The following is a 26116-nucleotide window of genomic DNA, read 5'->3' as shown; positions in this document are numbered from 1 at the left end:
GTTTTGCTTGACACATTTTTAGAGAGTTTTTGAACGCATTCTGTGTTTGAAACAAAATATGGGCTTTGTCCAGTCAGAAAATCACAAAAGAAAGCTGATAAACTGTGAAAAAATATGCTGTGTGATAAAAATTCACACTGAGGGCTTAAACAAACTTGGTATAAATGAAAGTCTCGTGAGACATTAAACTTTGCTCACAAAACTTTCCCGTCTAATCTTTTGAACGGTGCTCCTGTTACCTAAAGCAACCCATGCAATTTAAATCGTTGACAACTGCCAAAGCACCCGCTGGTCTCTCAATGCACACAGATGGAATGATCATACGCTTCAATTTATATTTCAGGCATTAGATTATTGCAGGATTGGTTGTCGCATTTTGGCTACCGTATTTCCTTGAATTGCCGCCGGGAATATAGTATTCGCCTGCCTAGAATTACAGCCGGGTCAAACTCGTTTCGCAAAATAATTAGCGCATGCTTGGCACTTCCGCCGGGTCAAATATGAGTCATTAAATGACTTCCTCCTCCTGGTGGTAGAGGGCGCTAGTGATCCTTCTTGCGACTGCTGGTACTGCAGAAGACCGGTGCTGCAGAAGAAGACAACAGGCAGCAAGAGTGAGGAGCCATTGTTTTCTTGCACTTTTACCATGGAGGATTACATATCTAAAATAAAACAGTTTTCTAAACTGGACTTTCCATCGAAGCAGGAGGTAATACTTAAAGGAAGATCTCCATCGAGACAGAGAGACTTTTAAAACTGAAGAAAGATAAGGAAGACTTCTATAGGAGCTGCACATGGACTCATGTATACCTAAAGGTAAGACCATAATAACGTTTTTTTTATTAAATGTGCTTATCATGATAAGGTAAGCGCCGGAGTGAGAAGAGGTTTTAAATTAATTAACGCATGCTTGCCAATCCCACATGCTTTTGGTAAACGCAGGAGTGAGAAGAGGGTTTTAAATTAATTAACGCCCCTGCGGCTATTCAAGGAAATACGGTACTTGGACCAGGGGTGTCAAACATACGGCCCGAGGGTCGTATCAGGCCCGTGAACAGGTTTTATCCGGCCTGCAGGATGAGTTTGCTATGTATAAAAATGTACCTGAAATTTTTGAATGAAAGAAACAGCTGTTCTAAATGTGCCCACTGGATGTTGCAATAGCAATTGTTTGTATTTTTGTAGATGATGCTACATATGTACAAAATAAACCATGTGATGTTCATAGTGCATCAGTCGAGGAAAATTATCAAACTATATAAATAACATGCTGTAATTTATCTTGATAGATTGAAAATTAACACCAATGAGTTGACCGATGAACATTATCACATAATTTATTCAGAAAATATAAATAATGACAAATTACGATAGAATACTATTAACCGCAACAGGTAAGTATAAAAAAACAAAAACAACAACATTATGATTTGTACATTTTCAGAATGTGCTTGTTCTATTTTTAAACAAAGATCTAAAGTTGTAGGGGTGTGGGAAAACATAAATTCACATTCGAATCGCGATTCTCACGTTGTGCGATTCAGAATTGATTCTCATTTTTTTTTTTTATATTTTTTTAATTTTTTTTTATTTAAAAGCCTTTTTTAAATGTATTTATTTATTTTTTAAATTAATCAATCCAACAAAACAATACACAGCAATACCATAACAATGCAATCCAATTTCAAAACCAAACCCGACGCAGCAACACTCAGAACTGCAATAAACAGAGCAATTGAGAGACACAAACACGACACAGAACAAACCAAAAGTAGTGAAACAAAAATGAATATTATCAACAACAGTATCAATATTAGTTACAATTTCAACATAGCAGTGATTAAAAATCTCTCATTGACATTATCATTAGACATTTATAAAAAAATTTAAAAAATGAACAATAGTGTCACAGTGGCTTACACTTGCATCGCATCTCATAAACTTAACAACACACTGTGTCCAATATTTTCACAAAGATAAAATAAGTCATATTTTTGGTTCATTTAATAGTTAAAACAAATGTACATTATTGCAATCAGTTGATAAAACATTGTCCTTTACAATTATAAAAGTTTTTTTTACAAAAATCTACTACTCTGCTTGCATGTCAGCAGACTGGGGTAGATCCTGCTGAAATCCTATGTATTGAATGAATAGAGAATCCTTTTGAATCAGGAAAAAATTGTTTTTGAATCGAGAATCGTGTTGAATTTAAAAAAAAAATGATTTTGAATCGAATTGTGACCCCAAGAATCGATATTGAATCGAATCGTGGGACACCCAAAAATTCACAGCCCTATAAAGTTGTCTTTATTTTTAAGTAATCGTACCGTGATTTTACCAGTCCGGCCCACTTGGGAGTAGATTTTTCTTCATGTGGCCCCCCATCTAAAATGAGTTTGACACCCCTGACTTGGACCAACATTTAGCTGAAACCAATGATTTTCATCCTGCAATACACAGTGGCCAATGATTTTAACACAAGTATATTTAAGTTTCAGCTTAAATAGAAGACATGACAAATAATAATAATTTAAAGTTTTGTAAATAATTGACATTTTTGCATTCAAAACACAGGGAAGGAAACTCAATGCCATGTTAATAAATTATGTCAAAATGAAAATAACAACGGAACATGTGACGTTGTGGTAAGAAAAAAAAAAAAGCAAATAAACCTAAGCAAGATAAACAGTTTTTAAGGTGAAATATGAAGGTAAAGGGTCGCAGATGTGCAAAAATCCAACGCAATTATAGTGCAGCGAGCAAAATCTTGTAATATATATTTGAGAGTGAATAAGGACGCAATGACTGTGTTGTTACTTTGGGTCCAAATTCTGAGCACACCACAAAGAGGCACAGCAAGCTCAGCACAACAGGGAATAATAATAATGAATCAAGGGACACGTGCACTCAGAGGTGCATGTTGGGCTGATGGTGGCACTTTCAGAATGTTATACGAATTGTGGCGATGGTGACAGCATAGCTTTTTCCGATAATGACATTGACTGTAGGAATGAGCCAATGCAAGCAAGAGCAGCAGACTTGTATATTTTGGGGGTAAAAATACAAATATATCATATTCACTGATCTACTAGAGGTTTTGCGTGTATTAAAAAACGTGCAAACTTGACAGCGCACGCCAAGGTGATCTACTTAGCGCGTGGGCAGAGGATTGCGAAAATAAAGAGTGCTATCCATTTAGCGTGCATAATATACATACTGATAATCAGAGCGCCCACATACTGGGTATGAGGGGCCAATAAAATCATTTAGCACTCGCAATGTGATTTATGAAGACTGGGACTGTTCTGCGGTCTATATTTAGCAAGTTTAAATTGTTGGCGCAAACTGGCAGTTACGCACATAATGGAGCAAGGAGAGGATCGCGCCACAAAGACAAAAGTTAATGGCCACAACTTTCGACTAATCAGATGAGAGGCATGATTTATAATCTATAATTAACTTTCACAAATTTAGAGGCGATGCATCAGCTCACCGGCTTATTATGTCAATATAGCAATATAAGGTAGTCACTTCTCTCTGATCAATGTGCCGCTAAAAGAAGGCCCTTAACGTTAGCGCTTATAATAACAATGTTGCTAACACTTGGTTTATATTCTGGTCACAAAATGTAAATTAGATATTGTTGCCGCTTTTTGGATGTTTTTTTTTTTGTGGGCGCAATAGACGCAATGACTCCTATTAGTTCTATTGTTAGCGAACTATTATTAATGTTTATTTACAAGTTAGAATGTTGTTGTTTTTTAAATATGTGTTCTTGTCTCCTATTAGGATTGTGAATAATAGGCAACATTCCAAAAGAAGTGAAGTTCCCCTTTAAGGGGCTGATTAAAACAAATTCAATTGATTTGTTTTGTAGTCAGCTAGCATTTTTTCTTCATTGGCATTAGTTTCTGTTAGAATAAGTATGTGTAAGTTTTCACACAAGTTTAGTATGCTTAAAGTCTGTTGCTATAGTTATTAGCTATTGTGCTCAAGCTGTACTTTTTTTTATCTGTGCAAGGACAAAACTTCTTGTCTGAGGGGTGGCCTCAGCTGCAGATGTTATCTTTGTTTTAGCCCGCTAACAGCCAAGGACTTCAAGGACCTTGACGAAGATAAGACGACAGCACGCAGATGAAGCAGAGACAAGGCGAAATCACAGGGCCCCAGCACATTCCGTCACGTATTGTACGTACTGGAGCTGCTTTGCATGATATGTGTGACCACTCCTTTTAGAGGCAGCCTCAGTGATGTTGACTGGGGAACTCCTGAATAAATAGAGGGACGCGGGAGCTGTACCTTAGAGCGTTGGGCGAGGCTGTGACTAAGTGTGCAGCTCCATGCATTCTCCTCATGAGCTAAATTGAACTATGTCTCTGCATGATTCCTTGCTTCTTGTCTGTTTAATAGATTTCATCAGTGTTTGAACCTGTAAAAACATTTCTTGCAAAATTAAGTTTCCTGTATTTTTATCACTAACTGCAGCGCCTACCACAGCGCACTTTTAAAAGTGCAAAAAATAGGTTATGTCGACTAGATAGCCCTTCTATATTGCCCAGAAAAGCTGGTACATATTATATTTGTGTGCCGCATGTCAACAACATGTCTGCACCACTTTTCCACTTGTTATTACTCTATTTGTACACTCAGTCTTAGTAGATCACAAGCAACATACCGACTAATAGTACATGCAATTTCATAGTTTGCACACGTTAATTAGCACTTGTTATTTGGATTTTGTCACACCTGGGTGAAGTCTTGTCTGGGTTTTGTCTGGTTTCATGTTGTCTTGTCATTTCCTGTTTTATTTTGAAAGGTTAACTCTCCCTCTCGTTTCAGGTCACTTGCCCTTCCTCCTGTTTCACTGGTCTGTCTCTCCTGATTGCCTGATTGTGTCCACCTGTGTCATCCACCCTCATGTGTATAAATGGCTCGTCTTCCTTCTGTCCTGTGCCAGAGTGTTATCGTATGTTTTGTGCGAACCTCCAGCGGTCCATGTTCACAGTCATTGCCACGTTCTTTGTACCCTTTTTGTCAGGTAAGATTAGTTGTTTAGAATTGCCTCCCTTGGAGCGCCTTTTGTTGTTTTTGCATATTGTTCTCTTTGCAACCTTTTTCCCTCCGCAGCTGGAGCGTTTTGAGTTCATTGAGATTTTGTTAGTTTAGAGATTAGGTAAGCTCGGCTTTTGGTAGCCTGTTAAGTTTCTTCCCTTTTTGACCCTTTCCCTTGTCCAAACAAATATATTGTCTTAAAATCCTGCATCTGTGTTCAGAGTCCTGTTCTGGTCGTGACAGTACACTCTGGCCAGTATGGACACAGCAGGATCGAAGCAGTTGGCCGCGGTCCTTCATGCGCAGGAATCCCGCCTCTCCGCTCATGAGGAGCGGGTGGCAGTCTTGGGTCAGGGAATCCAGGGGATCGCCCGAACCCAAGAGAACTTTCGGACCGCTGTTACCTCCCAGGTGGGCCAACTTGCGGAACAGGTGCAACTTTTGCTCACCCAAATGACCAAGCCTGGTCCCGCACCCCCTGTGCCTGAGCCGCAGCCAGCCCCCATGACTCAGGTACTCCCCACCATTCATAGTGGAGTGGGAGCCCGATTGGCCCCTCCTGAACGCTTTGCGGGCGAACCCGGACAATGCAAAGAATTCATCATAAACTGTAAAATGAATTTTGAGCTCTCGCCCCACGCCTTTCCCACCGATCGTGCTAAGGTGTCTTTTATGATCTCTTATCTGGCTGGGAGAGCAAGGAAATGGGCCATGGCCGAGTGGTCCAGGGGCTCTCACATATGCAGCTCACTCCAAGACTTCACAGAGACTCTCCAAAAGACTTTTGATCCTGTCTCTACCGAGCGCGAAAGGGCCAGAGAGCTAAGTGGGATTCGTCAGGGTAAAGAATCAGCTTCTGATTATGCCATTCGTTTTCGAACCCTGGCCGCAGACAGCGGATGGAACACTACAGCACTCTATGACGTCTTCCTCAAGGGGCTGGCCGGCCCGCTTCTGGAGCGACTTCTACCCACAGACCTACCCGCGAACCTGGACGACCTCATCACCCTCGCCATCAGGACAGACCAACGACTACGGGAGTTCAAGTTTCTCCAAGGAGGCCGTCCGACGGATCCAGACCACCAGCCGCAGTTTTCCCTCACCGCCAGTTCTACTCCAGGTCCTCAACCAACAGTACGGCATCCCTATTCCCTGCCTGAGAGGGGAGAGGAGCCCATGCAGTTGGGCCGGGCACGACTCCCTCTGGTAGAGCGCCAACGTCGCCTCAAGGAGGGGCGATGTTTCTATTGCGGGGAGGTGGAGCATCTCGTGGCCGCCTTCCCTTCCAAGTCGACCCAGGTGAGGGATCAGAATCCTGCCTCAAGTGCTACCGTGCGTACCTTGACACCCATTAAGGTAACCAATGACTCTATTAGTGTGGTTATGCATGTTTTAATTGATTCTGGGGCCGATGAGAGCTTGATGGACTGGGGTTTAGCCAAGAAATTGGGAGTAAAAACAAGGGTCATCACACCACCCCTTAAGGCTAGCGCCCTTAATGGTAGCTCTTTATTCGCAATCACCCATATCACAGAACCCGTAGCAATAGACATTGATAATCACCACAAACTATTGAACTTTTTTTTGTTTCACTCACCAGCACGCACACTGGTATTGGGACATCCATGACTCGTTTACCACAACCCCCACGTAGACTGGCCCACAGGCAAAACCAGGGGCTGGGGAAGGAACTGCGTGGGGAAGTGTATGAGGGTTAGTGCCCCAGCAAGAACCGCCACGAATATCAACTCTGTGTCTGCTCACTTTACCACAGAACCACAGCACATAGATTTGACTTCCGTACCTTGTTGCTATCACCACCTGAAGGAGGTCTTTAATAAGGCAAAAGCTACATCGCTCCCACCACATCGTCCTTACGATTGTGCTATAGACCTCATTCCCGGATCTACCATCCCCAAAGGGCGCCTATACTCGGTTTCAGGTCCCGAAAAACATGCTATGAAAGACTACATACAATCCTCACTTAAAACGGGACTCATCCGTCCCTCATCGTCACCTGCTGGAGCAGGGTTTTTCTTTGTATCCAAGAAAGACGGCACCCTGCGACCATGTATAGACTATAGTCCCCTCAATGACATAACAATAAAGAATCGGTACCCTCTGCCATTAATGTCATCAGTTTTCGATCAGCTCCAGCAGGCCAAAATTTTTACCAAACTTGACCTACGGAATGCTTATCACCTCATTCGCATTAGGGAGGGTGATGAGTGGAAAACCGGATTTAACACCCCTAGTGGCCACTAGGAATATTTAGTAATGCCTTTTGGTCTCACTAAAGCCCCTGCCGTTTTTCAGGCTATGATTAATGATGTGCTGAGAGACTTTTTGGACAATTTTTTTTTCGTCTATCTTGATGACATACTAATTTATTCTGACAATCTGGACATTCACAGACACCATGTCAGCCAGGTTTTGAAACGGCTCCGGGAAAACCACCTGTACGTAAAAGCTGAAAAGTGCAAATTCCATGCCGACACCATCTCCTTCCTGGGCTTCATTGTAGCCCCTGGAAGAGTACAGATGGATCCGGCTAAAGTTAGCGCAGTCGCCAAGTGGCCAACACCTGATAGTCGTAAGAAGGTTCAGCAATTCCTCGGTTTTGCAAACTTCTACAGACGATTTATCAGAGGCTTTAGCGCAATAGCTTCCCCTCTCCATGTTTTGACTTCCCCACAGGTGCGCTTCCACTGGTCTCCGGAGGCAGAGAGGGCGTTCCAGGATCTCAAGTGCCGCTTCATGACTGCACCCATCCTCACGCTACCAGATCCTCAACGCCAATTTGTGGTCGAGGTGGACGCGTCGAACGAGGGAGTTGGGGCGGTCTTATCCCAAAGACTGGAGGCAGATGGGAAGACCCACCCCTGTGCTTTTCTGTCTCGCCGGTTGAGCCCTGCAGAACGGAACTATGATGTTGGCAACAGGGAACTTCTGGCGGTTAAGGTTGCGCTGGAAGAGTGGCGACATTGGTTAGAGGGGGCACAACATCCTTTCATAGTTTGGACTGACCACAAGAACTTGGAATACATTCGAAACGCCAAGAGACTGAATTCACGTCACGCCAGGTGGGCATTGTTTTTCAATCGTTTTAACTTCACGTTGTCTTACAGGCCGGGGTCCCGCAACGTCAAGTCAGACGCTTTGTCACGCCTCTACGACCCTGAGCCTGTTGCCAAGGTACCAGAACCTATCCTCCCACTGAACTGTGTGGTTGGAGCGGTCACTTGGCAGATAGAACGAGAGGTAAGGCACGCTAATGGTGAGACCCCTCCACCTAGTGGGTGCCCAGAGAATCGCCTGTTTGTCCCGGTCAGTCTGCGCCCACAGGTGATCCATTGGGCTCACACCTTGCTGCTTACCTGCCATCCGGGAGTCCGGAGAACTATGTTTATGATCTCACAGCGGTTCTGGTGGCCATCCATGGAGGCGGGGGTCCGGGAGTACATCGAGGCGTGTCCGGTCTGCGCTCGTAACAAAACATCCTCCGGGTCACGTGTTGGACTTCTACAGCCTCTGCCTATCCCCTCCAGACCGTGGTCTAACATCTCTATGGACTTCGTCACTGGCCTCCCGGTCTCAAGAGGTAACACCACGGTGCTCACCGTGGTCGATCGATTTTCAAAGATGACACATTTTATTGCCTTGCCAAAGTTGCCCACAGCCAAGGAGACTGCTCATATATTAATGCAACACGTTTTTAGAATTCATGGATTTCCCACAGACATTGTATCAGACCGGGGGCCCCAATTCATCTCACAGTTCTGGAAGGAGTTCTGCAAGCTCATCGGGGCTACAGCCAGCCTGACGTCAGGATACCACCCGGAGGCAAACGGCCAGACCGAGCGCCTCAATCAACAACTGGAAACCGGCCTCCGATGCCTCGTGTCCCAGAACCCAACAACGTGGAGTTCCCACCTGGTCTGGGTGGAATATGCCCATAACTCCTTGCCTACCTCTGCCACTGGTTTCTCCCCCTTCAAGTGTGTCTACGGCTACCAACCGCCAGTGTTCTCAGACTCAGAGCCACAAGTTTCTGTGCCCTCCGCCCACGCCCTGGTACGCCGATGCCGTCGTATTTGGCTCGCGGCCCGACAAGTGCTCGCTCGCCAAGGAGATCGGGTCAAGAAAGCAGCCGACCGGAAGCGCCGACCAGCACCTGATTACCGGCCGGGACAGAGTATGGCTATCCGCCAAAGACCTGCACCTCAAGGTTCCCTGCAAGAAATTAGCGCCCAGATTTGTGGGTCCCTTCCCCATCACCAAGGTCATCGGTCCAGCAGCAGTACGCCTACGCCTACCCACGTCGCTCCGCACCCACCCTACTTTCCATGTCAGCCAAGTCAAGCCTGCCAAAGAAAACCCCATGGTCCCAGCCACCAAACCCCCCCGCCGTTGGAAGCTGCAGACGGAGGACTTCTGTACCGGGTCAAGAAACTTTTAGCGGTACGCAAAAGAGGTCGAGGTAGACAGTTCTTGGTGGATTGGGAGGGGTACGGTCCAGAAGAGAGACAGTGGATTCCCCAACGGAACATTGATGACCCCTCCCTCATCCGGGACTTCTATAGACTCCACCCTGAGGTCCCTGGGCCGTCAGGAGTCGGTCCTAAAAGGGGGGGGTTCTGTCACACCTGGGTGAAGTATTGTCTGGGTTTTGTCTGGTTTCATGTTGTCTTGTCATTTCCTGTTTTATTTTGAAAGGTTAACTCTCCCTCTCGTTTCAGGTCACTTGCCCTTCCTCCAGTTTCACTGGTCTGTCTCTCCTGATTGCCTGATTGTGTCCACCTGTGTCATCCACCCTCATGTGTATAAATGGCTCGTCTTCCTTCTGTCCTGTGCCAGAGTGTTATCGTATGTTTTGTGCGAACCTCCAGCGGTCCATGTTCACAGTCATTGCCACGTTCTTTGTACCCTTTTTGTCAGGTAAGATTAGTTGTTTAGAATTGCCTCCCTTGGAGCGCCTTTTGTTGTTTTTGCATATTGTTCTCTTTGCAACCTTTTTCCCTCCGCAGCTGGAGCGTTTTGAGTTCATTGAGATTTTGTTAGTTTAGAGATTAGGTAAGCTCGGCTTTTGGTAGCCTGTTAAGTTTCTTCCCTTTTTGACCCTTTCCCTTGTCCAAATAAATATATTGTCTTAAAATCCTGCATCTGTGTTCAGAGTCCTGTTCTGGTCGTGACAGATCTTAGTAGCTCAGGCCTTGAGTATATAAAAATTAGTCTTTGTCAACCATCAACATTTTTTTTTTGCAATGGTGTAATAACCATATAGAATAACTTCAAACTCATTCAATAGGGTGCATACCTCGCTCAAGATAAAATATGAACTAAATTGTAGAACAATTTATTATTTTTTTTGTCCATCAGTTTTTTTTGGTTAGCAGTTATTTTCTGAATGATAGAAGTCACACGAACAATTATTATTTTGGACAGTTATGAGGACATGGACAGCTTTGTGAGGAGATTGTTTTATATCAACAAAAACAAAAACAAAAATAAAAAAAAGATGAAAGTCCAAAAAGGGCCTGGGCAGGAGTGAAAGTGGTCGAGGTAAAATACCTTGCTATGATAAGTTTGACTCCATTTTAGAAGCAGAGCTAGTGTGCCAGCTCACAAAGGCTCAAAATATACAGTTGTTCCAATGCTGGCCAATTCCTCCATAACACCAAAGGCTACTGGCAAAGCAGAAAACCCTGGCACAAGTCAGACCTGCCTGGACTCCCGTAGGTTTCGTTTGTTTGGTTGCATGATTTTTTACTGCAAGTTTGGGGAATAACTGCGAATGATTTCTCAAAGCGCTAGTTAGTGTGTTTGGAAAATTACTTCCATCCGTCCATCCATTTTCTAACGCTTGTCCCCCTTGGAGCCTATCCTTTTGAAAAGTAATTAATTATAGTTACTATTTAATTAGCCAAAAAGTAATTGAATTATTTACGGGATTACTATTTAATACATGTTATTAATTGTGTGAATGCTCCAAAGCATTCACACATATGGTTTTCTACACCAAAATGAATATATTTTTCAACTACTTATTCTTCTTCTTCTCCAGATTTTGGCACGCTCTACCTTCCACATTTTTCACCCGATTCAAACCGTTCCAACTTCAAACTGTTCAGCCTATTTAGGAATTGTGGGCTTTCCCTTGACAAATTCCAAATATTCCCAGATTTCCCAGAATTCTTCCACCATTTCCACATTTTTCTTCCACCTTCAACACATTCCACCATTCTGGAAATTCAAACTATAATTGTTCCAAGTTCCAAAGAATTCCTACTTTTCCAAAGCCCTATTTTCTCCTTTTTTTCTGGCGACTACTCCTTTCACATTTTTCAACACATTTCAATCGTTCTTCCGTCAAAAAATTCCTCTTGATCAGGACAAAAAGTTGTTTTTTGAACTGGAAAAATTCCCGGTTTTCCCGAAATTCCAGTAATTCCAACATTTCAAGACCAATTAAAAAAATTCCAACACCAACCATTTCAACTCATTCAGACCATTCAAGCTTTTAACCATTTTCAAAAAAAATTCTGCTTTTCCCGAAATTCCCAATTTTTACTGAAATTCCCATTGAAGTCAATGGGACATTCTTCAGAGTTCAACAATTCCCACATTTTTCATTGGATTCAAACCGTTCCAACTTCAAAATATTCAGCCTGTTCTGGAATTGTGTGCTCTACTTTAACAATTCAAAAAAAATCCCGGATTTCCCATAATTTTTTTTTTTTTTTTGCATTTTCCCCATTCAAAATGAGTTAGCCATTTTTCAAACTTCCACCATTTCCACATTTTTCAACCTATTCAAGCCATTCCTCCACCTTCAACTCATTCCACCATTCTGGAAATTCAAACTATAATTTTTCCAAGTTCAAAAAAATTCCAGGATTTCCCAGAATTCCTGCTTTTCCAAAGCCCTATTTTCACCCTATTTTCTGGCGACTACTCCTTTCACATTTTTCAATGCATTTCAACCGTTCTACCGTCAAAACATTCCTCTTAATCAGGATAAAAAGTTGTTTTTTGAACTGGAAAAACTCCCAGTTTTCCCGAAATTCCAGGAATTCAGTAATTCCAACATTTATTGACCAATTTAAAAAATTCCAACACCAACCATTTCAACTCATTCAGACCATTTAAGCTTTTAACCATTTTCCTAAAAAATTCCGCTTTTCCCGATATTCCCAATTTTTTCTGAAATTCCCATTGAAATCAATGGGGCATTCTTCAAAGTTCAACAATTCCCACATTTTTCATCGGATTCAAACCATTCTAACTTCAAAATATTCAGCCTGTTCAGGAATTGTGTGCTCTACTTCAACAATTCAAAAAAATTCCCGGATTTCCCATAATTCTTTTTTTTTTTTTTGCATTTTCCCCATTCAAAATGAATTGGCCATTTTTCAAACTTCCATAATTCCCACATTCTTCAACCTATTCAATGCATTCACCTTCAACACATTCAAGTCATCCTGGACGTTCAAATACTGTATCTATTTTTTCCACAATTAACACATTTCAAGAATTCCCTTTCTTTGGTAACCTATTTCCGCCCTTAGGTTCGACTACTCCTTAGGGGTAAAAATTCGATTCAGAATCAATTCTTGATTCAAAACGATTCTCGATTCAAAATTAATATGTTTTAATCACATTGGGTAACATTTCTATGATTAACTACATTCCTCTATAAAATAGATGAACAGCTGTTAACATGTTTTATATTACTTTAAAAAACGATACATATGCAAATATATACAGTAGACGAGGTTTCTGTGGTTTATCCGTTATACAGTGTTCAATACCGGGGTAGAGCGGAATATACGTTAGGTCAGGCTATTTCTGTTGGCTTGTAGGGATAAAATAGCCTCTGTGTTTTTTCCTGACCTAACGTATATGTAAATATTTAAATATATATATATATATATTTTATTTTCATTTTTTAATTTTTTTTATTGCAATCCATTCGAAATTAGATTTTTTTTTGACAGCCCTACTAATGATACTTTAAGTTGCAAGCCAAGGATGTTAAAATAATAAATAGCTGATTGTATCCATAAAAGTATGGAGAAGCAACTAAAACAAGATATTGCAAAAGTCAAAGTTCAAGGTAACTTTGGTAGATTTGTTTTGCTGTGTAAAATGAAAAATGGCATCCGCATATCCATTAAAGTAAACAAAAGTATTAACACAAAAAAAATCACAAACATGATGATGTCTTCAACAGGGGGCCTGGGACCAGGACCAGGAAAAGAAGATAGAAAATGTCACATGAACAAGAAAAAGAGTCAGAGTAAAAGGTAATAAAAGGCAGTAAGATAAAACTACCATGGATTAAAAAAAAAAGATAAAAATAAATAATGATGTGCAATATAGCTATAATTTGTTTTAAAGAACAGCTGTGACTGGATCAAATTTGTTCCTATACCGAGCTGTTCTGCATCTTAGGACCAGACGGGAGGAGTTGGAACTCACCATAAAGAAGATGAGAGATTTCTGCTATAATTGAGTTGGCAATCCACTGTACCTGCCTGGTGTACAGGGACTCAAACTCAACTGGGGCTCACCAATAAGTCCACTTGACCACATGATTATCTGACTTAATCTGTTTCTGTCCTTCAGAGGAAGACCTCCAAACCATGACACCAGACAGAAAGAAAAAAACAATTCAATAAAAGTATAATTAAAAAAAATTGTCATGCTATTATCAACATTAAAGAATTACATTTTCCTTATAAGACGCTGGTGACCCTTCTCCCCACTCTCCAAGGTAAATGCTGTACATTATTATTACATTACTTCATAAAACTTGTTGTTTGTAGTACATTCTAGTGCAGTTGTCGGCAACCCGCGGCCTGAGAGCCACATGCGGCTCTTTAGTGCCGTCTTAGTGGCTCCCTCCAGCTTTTTCAAAAATGTGTGAAAATGGAAAAAAATGAGGGAAAATAATTTTGTTTTGTTTTGATATGGTTTCTGTGGGACCAACATGACACAAACCTTCCTAATTTTTAGAAATCACACTGTTTATGTTAGACATGCTTCACTGATGAGAGTGTTTGTCCAGCACCGTTTTGTCCTACAAATTTCAGCGGTCCATGAACTCATCGTAGTTTGTTTACATGTACAACTTTCTCCGACGCTGCCACAGAAAGACGTGTTTTATGCCACTCCTTCTTTGTCTCATTTTGTCCACCAACATTTTATGATGTGCGTAAATGCACAAAAGTGAGCTTTGTTGATGTTATTGACTTGTTGGAGTGCTAATAAGGCATATTTGGTCACTGCATGACTGCAAGCTAATCAATGCTAACATGCTATTTAGGCTAGCTGTATGTCCATATTGCATCATTATGCCTCATTTGGAGGCATATTTGAGCTCATTTAATTTCCTTTGCCTGTGTCCTCCACTTCTCTGTGTATTTAATGTATATTTGCATGTCTCATGACACCTATACATACACCATATCTGTATGTAATATTGACTGCATTTCTGACAGTTGTTTGTGTGCCGTTATACACCACAGCAAACGTTACGCAGCTTGCAAAGATTGTAATACATACATTAGAAGAAGACATCCTGCCGTTTCCTTTAACTTAGACACACACATCTATACCTTTGGCCATTATAAGCCAGTAATTTCCATGAGTTATCTCAACCCCTAAGAACCCTCCTGTGGAGGGGGGCGTGGCCTGTGGACCTGCAGCGAAGCGGGGTGTGCCAGGACCGGCTTCGAGATCAGCGACAGGTGCGTAGATGGTCCACCTGGGCCTGCTTATCTAATCACCTGTCGCTCTGTTAAAAGGCAGCAGCCGGGGAGGAGAGAGGTGTTGGAGTTGGAGCAAGAGCGAGAGCGAGCCGGAGACAGACACAAAACAATTGCTGAAAAGCAAGAGACTTTATTGGAAAATAAAACTGTTTGTGAACCTGAACCGGGCTGTCATGTCAGTGCCTGGTGGTCTGAGGAACCCCCTGGAGGACAACCTCCACACCTCCATTTTACAAATTGTTTCTAATTTTGTAAAAATGTGTAGAATATATATAAATAATAAAATAAATAATATATATATTTTATATAAATAATAAAATAAATAATATATATAATATATATATATATATATATATATATATATATATATATATATATATATATATATATATATATATATATATATATATATATATATATATATATATATATATATATATATATATATATATTTCAGCCTGCGACAAATAGTCATTTTGATAGTAGGCGAATACAGCTAATATATACTCTTACATCATGTGTTGCCTTTAGTGTAACAGTTATATAAGGCTCTTAATTTTTTGCGGCTCCACACAGATTGTTTGTGTATTTTGGTCCAATATGGCTCTTTCAACATTGTGGGTTGCCGACCCCTATTCTAGTGTATTTTTTTTTAAGTGTTTTGTTTATTTTAAAAGGCCTTTTACATTGTGAAATTGTGCTGTTTTGGGGGTGGAGGGCAAGTTCCGATTAAATTGATTCCAACTCATATCAATAGGAGACGTTGACTTAAGATACAAGTGTTTTGTAAGTTGAGGTACTACTTTACATAATAAGAACGTTTGTAATGTTCACCCTTGTTAAGCACATATTGCATGTTTTTATGAATGAGACCAGAGTTGTTTTGGTAACCTTTGAAAATATGTCAAATGAAACTAAACGTGCTGTTTTTACACAAACCCTGTCGTTGAGAATAGAGTTTGGTTTAGGTTGAACAACATTAAGTGCCCAAAGGATGAGATCAATTGACTACCTGAATATACTGAATGAATCAATGGGTATTTATTGGTCCCTGAAAACACGGGCATTGTCCAAGATGACTCTGGATTGATGATTCATCGGTCTCAATTTGTGAAAGAATGGTTCAGGAAGCATGAAATGCATTGGCCTATACCAATCCTTCTCAAATAGTGGGGCGGGCTACCCTGGGGGAGCGTGGTGAAATGCCAAAGACCATAAAGCCGGAGCATTATAATCAGGGGCGTCACTAGCTTTTAAGGACAGGGGGGGCTTAGCCCCCAGGAGATGCAGGATGCGAGCGAACGTAGCGCACAAGCACAAAACTTCACAAACGGCTAACAAAGACTTAGAAATTATTCTTTGTTATTATTATTATTTCAGTCGGTTTAGTTTCAATCTGTGTTCAGTGCAACAACAAACATGGGTTTGCACAGTGACATTTTGTTTACAGCATCAACAAGAAACAATTACTTGCATGATCCTTCAAGATACACTGAAACACAATGAAAGTCATGGCATTAGCCTCTATGTTATTCATTCACAACATAGAGGCCAATGCCACAACTTTCGCTCACAATACAATAATTGTTTGTTCCCAAATATTTTGAAGTTGCACAGATTACATTTTGGGCACATATGTGACTAAAATGGTTGTAAATTCAAGCCCTGGAAATATTACTTAATTACTTGAATTAAAGTAATACCTGGATCGGGATAATTTGGCTTGTATATAATCCCGGGGACGGTTAAAAAAATGCACGGGACGAAATTAAATGCTCCCCGGGATGATGGCTTTTAACCTTTTTTTTTCTTTTTCTTTTTATGTATTTATTCATTTTACATTTTATATTACCGGTAAATGTCTTGGTTTTTCCACCCTCTGAAAATCCTATGAAATGTTATAATATAATAATACAACAGCTATTAATGTAACAATACAATAAAACAAATATATTTAATGATGTTGTTTTCATTATTTGAACAATAGGCTAATGTATATTACTTTATATAGATTCTACAAGAAACACAAAACTTAAAAACTAAATTATTTACAATTGCAGACACAAGGTTCTTGTTCTGCAGTGCTGTGTGCTAATGTGCCTCGTACACCTGCAGGACCGCAAGCAAGGTCGCAGAGAAAATGCGGACTGGATTTTGAGTGATGTGGGCATTTTCTATATGAACAAGTGGAATGGATTGGATACCGACGCACTAAAGGGGCTCTCTACCTTACACTATGAAGTGAGGGGAAACTGAGTGAATAATGACAGGTTATATGATTATTTATTTAAACTCATATTCGGGCCACTTTATAATGAATATGTCGGCATGTATTTGTAAAAAAAAAAAAAAAAAAAAGGTTTTATTTTTTTTAATTTTTTTAACACCAAATTATTTAGGGGGGATTAAGAACATTTTAGGGGGGCTTGAGCCCCCCTAAAATAGGCCTAACAACGGCAATGATTATAATGCTTCAAACTTTGCTTCGAAAACAAAATGTGCTCATTGTAGTCAGTAATGCTGACTTCTTCATTTTTGTATGTATATATATATATATATATATATATATATATATATATATATATATATATATATATATATATATATATATATATATATATATATATATATAAATAATTAAATGATAAACGGGTTATACTTGTATAGCGCTTTTCTACCTTCAAGGTACTCAAAGCGCTTTGACAGTATTTCCACATTCACCCATTCACACACACTTTCACACACTGATGGCAGGAGCTGCCATGCAAGGCGCTAACCAGCAACCATCAGGAGCAAGGGTGAAGTGTCTTGCCCAAGGACACAACGGACGTGACTAGGATGGTAGAGGGTGGGGATTGAACCCCAGTAACCAGCAACCCTCCGATTGCTGGCACGGCCACTCTACCAACTTCGCCACGCCGCCCCATATATATATAAATTGTATTTATTTTTGTATTTATTATTTCTTATTAATTTTATTTTTTTTGTCATTTTTGTTTTGTAAGTTAAAATGTTTTATATATTGTGCTGCTGAGTTAATGTGGCTGACTGATTTAAATGTATATTTAATTTGATTTATATAACTTTTTTTTTTAGTATCAAGTGGTTCAAGTCGGTCAAAAAATGTTAATAGTTTAAATGAGGATTACATTTTTGGTGGAATTTATCCATCCATTCATCCATTTTCTACCGCGTGTCTCTCTCGGAGTCGCGAGGGTTGCTGGAGCCTATCCCAGCAGCATTCGGGCGGAAGGCGGGGTACACCTAGGACAAGTCGCCCCCTCATCGCAGGGCCAACACAGATAGACAGACAACATTCACACTCACATTCACACACTAGGGCAAATTTAGTGTTGCCAATCAGCCTATCCCCAGGTGCATGTCTTTGGAGGTGGGAGGAAGCCGGAGTACCCGGAGGGAACCCACGCAGTCATAGGGAAAGCATGCAAAAACTCCACACAGAAAGACCCTGAGTCTGGGGATCGAACCCAGGACCTTTTGATTGTGAGGCACACACACTAACCCCTGTTTCACCGCTGTGGAATTTATTTATTTTATTTTATTATTATTTTCAAAATGTAATCAGTCCAACAAAATAATACATAATAATACAATTTATATAGGAATGCATTTTATGTTACAGACTAAAAAAAATAATTGGTATTTAAGTTATTCTTTGTGGTACGGTGGTTTATGTTTCTTTCTTTTTTAGTTTTCCTTAATGTTAATAAGGATACAAGGTACTGGGGTTGTACGGTATACCGGTATTAGTATAGTACTGCGATACAAATGAATCATATTTGGTACTATACCGCCTCTGAAAAGTTCCGGTATCTAGTCAATACTACTATGATTACGTCGATTTTTTTTGGCATCGCAACATTTTCTTTCGTTTTTTTTAAATGTATATTATGTTTATAAACTCAGGAAATATGTCCCTGGACAGATGAGGACTTTGAATATGACCAATGTATGATCTTGTAACTACTTGGTATCGGATTGATACCCTAATTTGTGGTATCATCCAAAACTAATGTAAAGCATCAAACAACAGAAGAATAAGTGGTTATTACATTTGAACAGAAGTGTAGATAGAACATGTTAAAAGAGAAAGTAATCAGATTTTAACAGTAAATGAACAAGTAGATTAATAATCAATTTTTACAGCTTGTCCCTCATAATTCTGACAAAATAATAGAATGGAAAATTACACAATATGTTACTGCATATGTCAGCAGACTAAATTAGGAGCCTTTGTTTGCTTACTTACTAATAAAAGACAAGTTGTCTTGTATGTTCACTATTTTATTTAAGGACAAACTTGCAATAAGAAACATATGTTTAATGTACCATAAGATTTTTTGTTAAAATAAAGCCAATAATGCCATTTTTTGTGGTCCCCTTTATTTAGAAAAGTACCGAAAAGTTATCGAAATAATTTTGGTACCGGTACCAAAATGTTGGTATCGGGACAACACTACAAGGTACAGAGGTGTACTTATAACAATTGTATTGACAAATTATACTAGATAGTGGGGATGGGGGGGCGCAAAATCGTTCTTCTTTCTAGCGGGATCATAACAGAAAATAATTGAGCAGCACTGGCCTATGTACACAGTCCAAACATGAACCCTTTTGAGAATCTTCGGGATGTGCAGGAGAAGTCTTTTCGCGGTGGCCTGACCGATACAAGATTTTGTTGAAAAATACATGCAACTCTGGACACAAATACATGTGACACAACTCTAAACAAATCTCCCTCTTCTTAGGCCGGGCAGCGTGTTTATACCAAGTGAACGTAATGAGCTGTGAAAGTTGGGACATGCCATCAGTCCCTTACACTCCAAGGAGTAAGGAAAGAAGTGGTTGAGTGATTACAGCCGGAAAAGCGGCTTCATCGTTCCTTATGGGAAAAATAATATTGTCAAGCAGTTTTGGGAAGAAAATGTGCACCTTGTACGTTCAATCAGGCCCAGACAGCCGTGCTGTAAACAAACTGGCAGTCATCCAGAATGACATTGTAAAGCAGTGCGAGCACAACATAAGCATAAAACGTCTCAGTCAGAGGCCTGAAACACGGCCTCGTGCGCGTTCAGTCGTGTAATAACTGGCCGGCCTCAGAGAGTCTCCTCGCTCCCTGACAACATGGTCACCTTGCCTGCCGACACACCTGGTTGTCATTGACTCTGATTACGACGTTAATGTCTCGCACCTGTGCCTCTCGGCCTCATCGGGCCAGTCGGGCGATCTGGATCAAAAGTTGTAAAAGTCATCCTATGGAAGGGACACGGGCTGTAAAAGTCCATCAAACTTGAAAGCCGGCCAGGGATTGATGCAGTCCCTCTCAGGGAGAGTTCTAGTGAAAGTCTAGAGCAGGGGTCACCAACCTTTTTGAAACCAAGAGCTACTTCTTGGGTACTGATTAATGCGAAGGGCTACCAGTTTGATACACACTTAAATAAATTGCCAGAAATATCCAATTTGCTCAATTTACCTTTAACTCTATGTTATTATTAATAATTAATGATATTCACACTTAATTGAACGGTTTAAAAGAGGAGAAAACACGAAAAAAATGACAATTAAATTTTGAAAAATAGTTCATCTTCAATTTCGACTCTTTAAAATTCTAAATTCAAACGAACAAAAGAAGAGAAAAACTTTTAAAAAAAATTTATGGAACATCATTAGTAATTTTTCCTGATTAAGATTAATTTTAGAATTTTGATGACATGTTTTAAATAGGTTAAAATCCAATCTACACTTTGTTAGAATATATAACAAATTGGACCAAGCTATATTTCTAACAAAGACAAATCATTATTTCTTCTAAATTTTCCAGAACAAAATTTTTTAAACAAATTCAAAAGACTTTGAAATAAGATTTTAATTTGATTCTACAGATTTTGTAGATTTGCCAGAATATTTTTTTTAAATTTTAATCGTAATAAGTTTGAAGAAATATTTCACAAATATTCTTTGTCGAAAAACAGAAGCTAAAATAAAGAATTAAATTAAAATGTATTTATTATTCTTTACACACAAAATTTTTTTTTACTTTAACATTGACTTAAATTGTCAGGAAAGAAGAGGAAGGAATTTAAAAGGTAAAAAGGTATATGTGTTTAAAAATCCTAAAATAATTTTTAAGGTTGTATTTTTTCTCTAAAATTGTCTTTCTGAAAGTTATAAGAAGCAAAGTAAAAAAATTAATTTATTTAAACAAGTGAAGACCAAGTCTTTAAAATATTTTCTTGGATTTTTTAATTCTATTTGAGTTTTGTCTCTCTTAGAATTAAAAATGTCGGGCAAAGCGAGACCAGCTTGCTAGTATATAAATGCAATTTAAAAAATAGAGGCAGCTCACTGGTAAGTGCTGCTATTTGAGCTATTTTTAGAACAGGCCAGCGGGCTACTCATCTGGTCCTTACGGGCTACCTGGTGCCCGCGGGCACCGCGTTGGTGACCCCTGGTCTAGAGTATAATCCTGGAGTGGAACAAATACAGGAGTAGGGTTGGGTACTAAATTTGGTACTTTTTGTAGGTGCCGACCGAAGTCAGTCTGTACTTCAGGGTAGCGATTCATGTGAAATCAAACAGTGCCGTATTTCGATATCTTTGTCGCACGTGACGTCATGTCCGGCTCAAACACTTGGCCGGGAAACAATCAGTCAAACACTCAGAGTGGACTCAGCCGGACTTCCTGTAGGTAATATAACATTTTTACATACCAACAAAGCAAGAAAAAAGGCACTAAAAAGTACATTGCGGCTACACTTTTCAAAATACACTTAGCTCGATGCTAACTTATATTGGATTTGCCATCGATAACTTATTAACTAACTTTTTTAAATAGATTCAATCTTGCACGTGGAAAGTTTAAGTGTGGGCTTTAGTTGATATAACACTCCCGTCAGGGGGTGCATTCTACGGCGGGAGTGCATTAATCCAGCACAACAGCGGAGCATGGACTTCATTTATAAGTAAAAGTAAGACCATAATAACGTTTTTTTTATTAAATGTGCTTTTTTGTGTGCTACAGTCTGTATGTGTAAAGTTAAAGTTAAGTTAAAGTACCAATGATGGTCACACACACACTAGGTGTAATGAAATTTGTCCTCTGCCTTTGACCCATCCCCTTGTTCACCCCCTGGGAGGTGAGGGGAGCAGTGGGCAACAGCGGTGCCGCACCCAGGAATAATGTTTGGTGATTTAATCCCCAATTCCAACCCTTGATGCTGAGTGCCAAGCAGGGAAGAATGCTGGTATGAGCTTTTAAACATAACCCGTTAACTGCTGCCAATCAAATGGTGAATAAGATACTCTTTAGGGTTCATATGTTTGTAAATCTGACTGTGATGAAGTCAGTGCCTCACCAGCCATGAACCTCACCGCACGTTACTGGTAGGTCGTGAGTTCAAACCCCAGCCGAGTCACACCAAAGATTATAAAAATGGGACGCATTACCTCCCTGTTTGGCACTCAGCATCAAGAGTTGGAATTGGGGGTTAAATCACCAAAATGATTACCGAGCGCAGCTACAGCTGCTGCTCACTGCTCCCCTCACCTCCCAGGGGGTGCAAGAAGGGGATGGGTCAAATGCAGAGGGTAATTTCACCACACCTAGTGTGTGTGTGACTATCAGTGATACTTTAACTTTAACTTACAGCTTAAACACTTTGTAGTACTCAACAAAAGAAAAGACTGACACATTGAATTTAATAGCAAAGACTACTCGCATGCTTCGGGAACACACTATGGTCAATACATTACTGCCATCTAACATCTTGGAATTGTAACTGCATGTAAAGTCTGCTATATCATACAGTACAGTACTTACAATTAGGGCTGCAACGATTAGTCGACATAACATTGATTATAAATGTTATTCTACAATGATTTGTTTATCAACTAGTCACTTAATACATGTTTAATTGATAGACCACCAGAATTGTTCATTTTTACACTTTTTTTTTGTTTTGGTAGATAATTTAGCTAAATAACTAACATTACTGGATAAATGTTTACAAAAAATAACATCTTGCGCTGTAAGTGTGTTGATTTATTTTTCACAGTGGTTATATGCGTTGTGCAATAAAGTAAACCGTTCGTGTTTCATTAGTTTATTATTTTTAAAATTGAATTTACCATAAACTCAAACCCAAACGTGTACAGCAGATCATTAACAATATTCTAGTCGACTAACAAAATAAAATGTTACTTTCAGTCTTTGCCTTTAAATCTTAACATGCAAATGAACACACAAGGGTAAAAGAAAACCACATAATAAAGGGAAATTCTACTTTTTTTGGAATTTTGCCTATTATTCACAATCATTATGAAAGACATGACGATGAATCAATTGTTTTTAAATGCATTCTACCTCGTAAAAAAATGTCCGCTTACAACAAAATTAATGGGAGGTCCTCTATTCTGCTCATAAAACCCAATAAAAAAACATCCAAAAAGAGCCAACGATATTCCATTTACATGTTGTGACTTGAATATTTTGTTATTATAAGCGCTAACGCAGATGGACTATGTATAGCGGTGCCGTGGTTACGAGCTTGTATGCCAATGTTGACATCATCTACTGATGAGCTGCTTCCTCACTTCCTTGCTCGTGAAAGTTGATTCTAAATCCTAAATCATGCCTCTCACCTGGATAGAAGAAGGATGAGGACATATCCTGACAAGTTGGTACACTTTGACATCCAATTTAGACCCAGTAATGGCGAGAACGACACGAAAAGACGCTTGGTCCCACCCCCCTTCCCCTTTTTTCTTCGCAAGGATTATGAGTCATTCTTCATCTAAATGGGAATATATGAACATCCTAGCAGAGCAGATATTGTACAGTAAGTGATGTTTTATTATAATTTTTTTGTTGGCTCTCATAAAGTCTGCAGTGACTAATCAGTGATGTAGTTGAAAGAAAAAAAGCAAACGTTTTGATGCGTTTTTTATATTAATGTGCCGCGTATGCTTAAAATGAGCAAAATACGTAAACGTTATTATAAATGTGCCCATTACTACTATCATGTATATAAAACCTTAATGGAGGTGTGTGGATGTGTTTTAAGGGCTTAATAGGCAGAATAAAGCGACTCCCATAGGCTCAATTGTAAGCAGAATTTGATCGCAAAAAAAGATAAATGTGTATTCTTGTCTTACATAATTATTGTGAATGATAGGCAAAAAAATGTGCAACTCCCCTATAAAGGAGTATTTTTTTCTTGCGTATTGGTAACTGTTTTTGTGCATTTTGGATCTGCATAATTTAGGAAAAATTTAAATAAACCGTGGAGGGATTGCAAAAATATTCATAAAACAATCTTGCCTTCCTGCATACTTCCTCTAAACCAGTGGTTCTCAACCTTTTTTCAATGATGTACCCCCTGCGAACATATTTTTAATTCAAGTACCCCCTAATCAGAGCAAAGCATTTTTGGTTGAAAAAAAAAGATAAAGAAGTAAAATACAGCACTATGTCATCAGTTTCTGATTTATTAAATTGTATAACAGTGCAAAATATTGCTAATTTGGTGTGGTCTTTCTTGAACTATTTGGGAAAAAAGATATAAAAATAACAAAAAATTTGTTGAAAAATAAACAGGTTATTCAATTATAAATAAAGATTTCTACACATAGAAGTAATCATCAACTTAAAGTGTCCTCTTTGGGGATTGTAATAGAGATCCATCTGGATTCATAAACTTCATTCTAAACATTTATTTTGTTGAAGTATTATTCAATAAATATATTTATGAAGGATTTTTGAATTGTTAGTATTTTTAGAATATTTTTAAAATATCTCTTGTACCCCTTGGCATACCTTCAAGTACCCCCAGGGGTACGCGTACCACCATTTGAGAACCACTGCCCTAGTGGATCCAACATAACAGTGAAATGTGTATTCTTGTCTTACATAAGGATTGTGAATGATAGGCAAAAAAATGTGCAGCTCCCCTATAAAGGAGTATTTTTTTCTTGCGTATTGTAACTGTTTTTGTGCATTTTGGATCTGCATAATTTAGGAACAATTTAAATAAACCGTGGAGGAATTGCAAAGATATTCATAAAACAATCTTGCCTTCCTTCATACTTCCTCTAAACGAGCCTTTTGGAATTTGCTCTTGGTGACGTCAGCGGATGGTACATGGTATAAATTTACCCAAAGTCCGCCATTGTCAACAACCTACTTATTTTTGTTGATACTACTATGATTACGTTGATATTTTTTGGCATCACAACATCTTCTTTCGTTTAAAAAAAATGTATATTATGTTTATAAACTCAGGAAATATGTCCCTGGAATATGACCAATGTATGATCCTGTAACGACTTGGTATCCGATTGATACCCAAATTGCTGGTATCATCCAAAACTAATGTAAAACATCAAACAACAGAAGAATATGTGATTATTACATTTTAACAGAAGTGTAGATAGAACATGTTAAAAGAGAAAGTAAGCAGATATTAACAGTAAATGAACTTAATTAAAAATTAATTTTCTACCACTTGTCCTTAATAATGTTGACAAAATAATAGAATGGAAAATGACACAATATGTTACTGCATATGTCAGCAGACTAAATTAGGAGCCTTTGTTTGCTTACTTACTAATAAAAGACGTGTTGTCTAGTATGTTAACAATTTTATTTAAGGACAAACTTGCAATAAGAAACATATGTTTAATGTACCGTAAGACTTTTTGTTCAAATAAAGCCAATAATGCAATTTTTATATTGGTATCGGGACAAGCCTAATACACAGGAATTCCTCATTTTCATACTTTTTAGCCAGACTCACCCATGCCGGAGAACCCTCCAGTCTACATGACAGTGCATACTTCTGATTCTTTTACGTCTCCTCCTCTTACTCCGATTCCACCTCCCACGTTAGCAATCCTTCCTCTCGTGGCAGGTTCAGGGTAAGGGCAGATGAGACATGAGAGGATAGGGAGATGGAGAAAGAAGGTGTAGCAGCAGGGGCAGCTGTCTGCAAACGAGCAGCCTGGATTCCCTTATGCAGACCACCAACGTTACTGCACCGATGCCTGCAAGGGAGTTAAAACTCTTGTTGGGTATACGGATAAAATCTGCATCAAGAGTTCAATGGAAGAAAACAGCAGAAGGAAAGCATTGAAACTAACAGTGAACAGACAAACAGAGAGCAGAGACGCGAGTTTTTCGCTTCTGGTGAAAGTTGGAGGTTGAAGTAATAACATTTGGACGTCTCGAGATGACTTTAATTTGACTTACACAGCATGTCTGAATGGCCTCC

At 39.3% G+C, this 26116-nt stretch overlaps 1 long non-coding RNA gene across 1 annotated transcript in view; it reads right to left on the bottom strand.

Moving 5' to 3' along the window:
• Positions 1 to 25653, bottom strand: part of LOC133663966 (uncharacterized) — a 158871-nt gene extending 133218 nt beyond the window's left edge. Inside the window, exon 1 of the long non-coding RNA XR_009828443.1 lies at positions 25643 to 25653. This is a non-coding gene — a long non-coding RNA (uncharacterized LOC133663966). The remainder of the gene's footprint in view (positions 1 to 25642) is intronic.
• Between the last annotated feature and the right edge of the window lie 463 nt (positions 25654 to 26116).

The sequence above is a fragment of the Entelurus aequoreus genome, linkage group LG13, assembly GCF_033978785.1.
Source record: "Entelurus aequoreus isolate RoL-2023_Sb linkage group LG13, RoL_Eaeq_v1.1, whole genome shotgun sequence".
In the NCBI taxonomy this organism is placed as follows: Eukaryota; Metazoa; Chordata; class Actinopteri; order Syngnathiformes; family Syngnathidae; genus Entelurus; species Entelurus aequoreus.
This window is presented reverse-complemented; position numbering and strand designations above follow the sequence as displayed.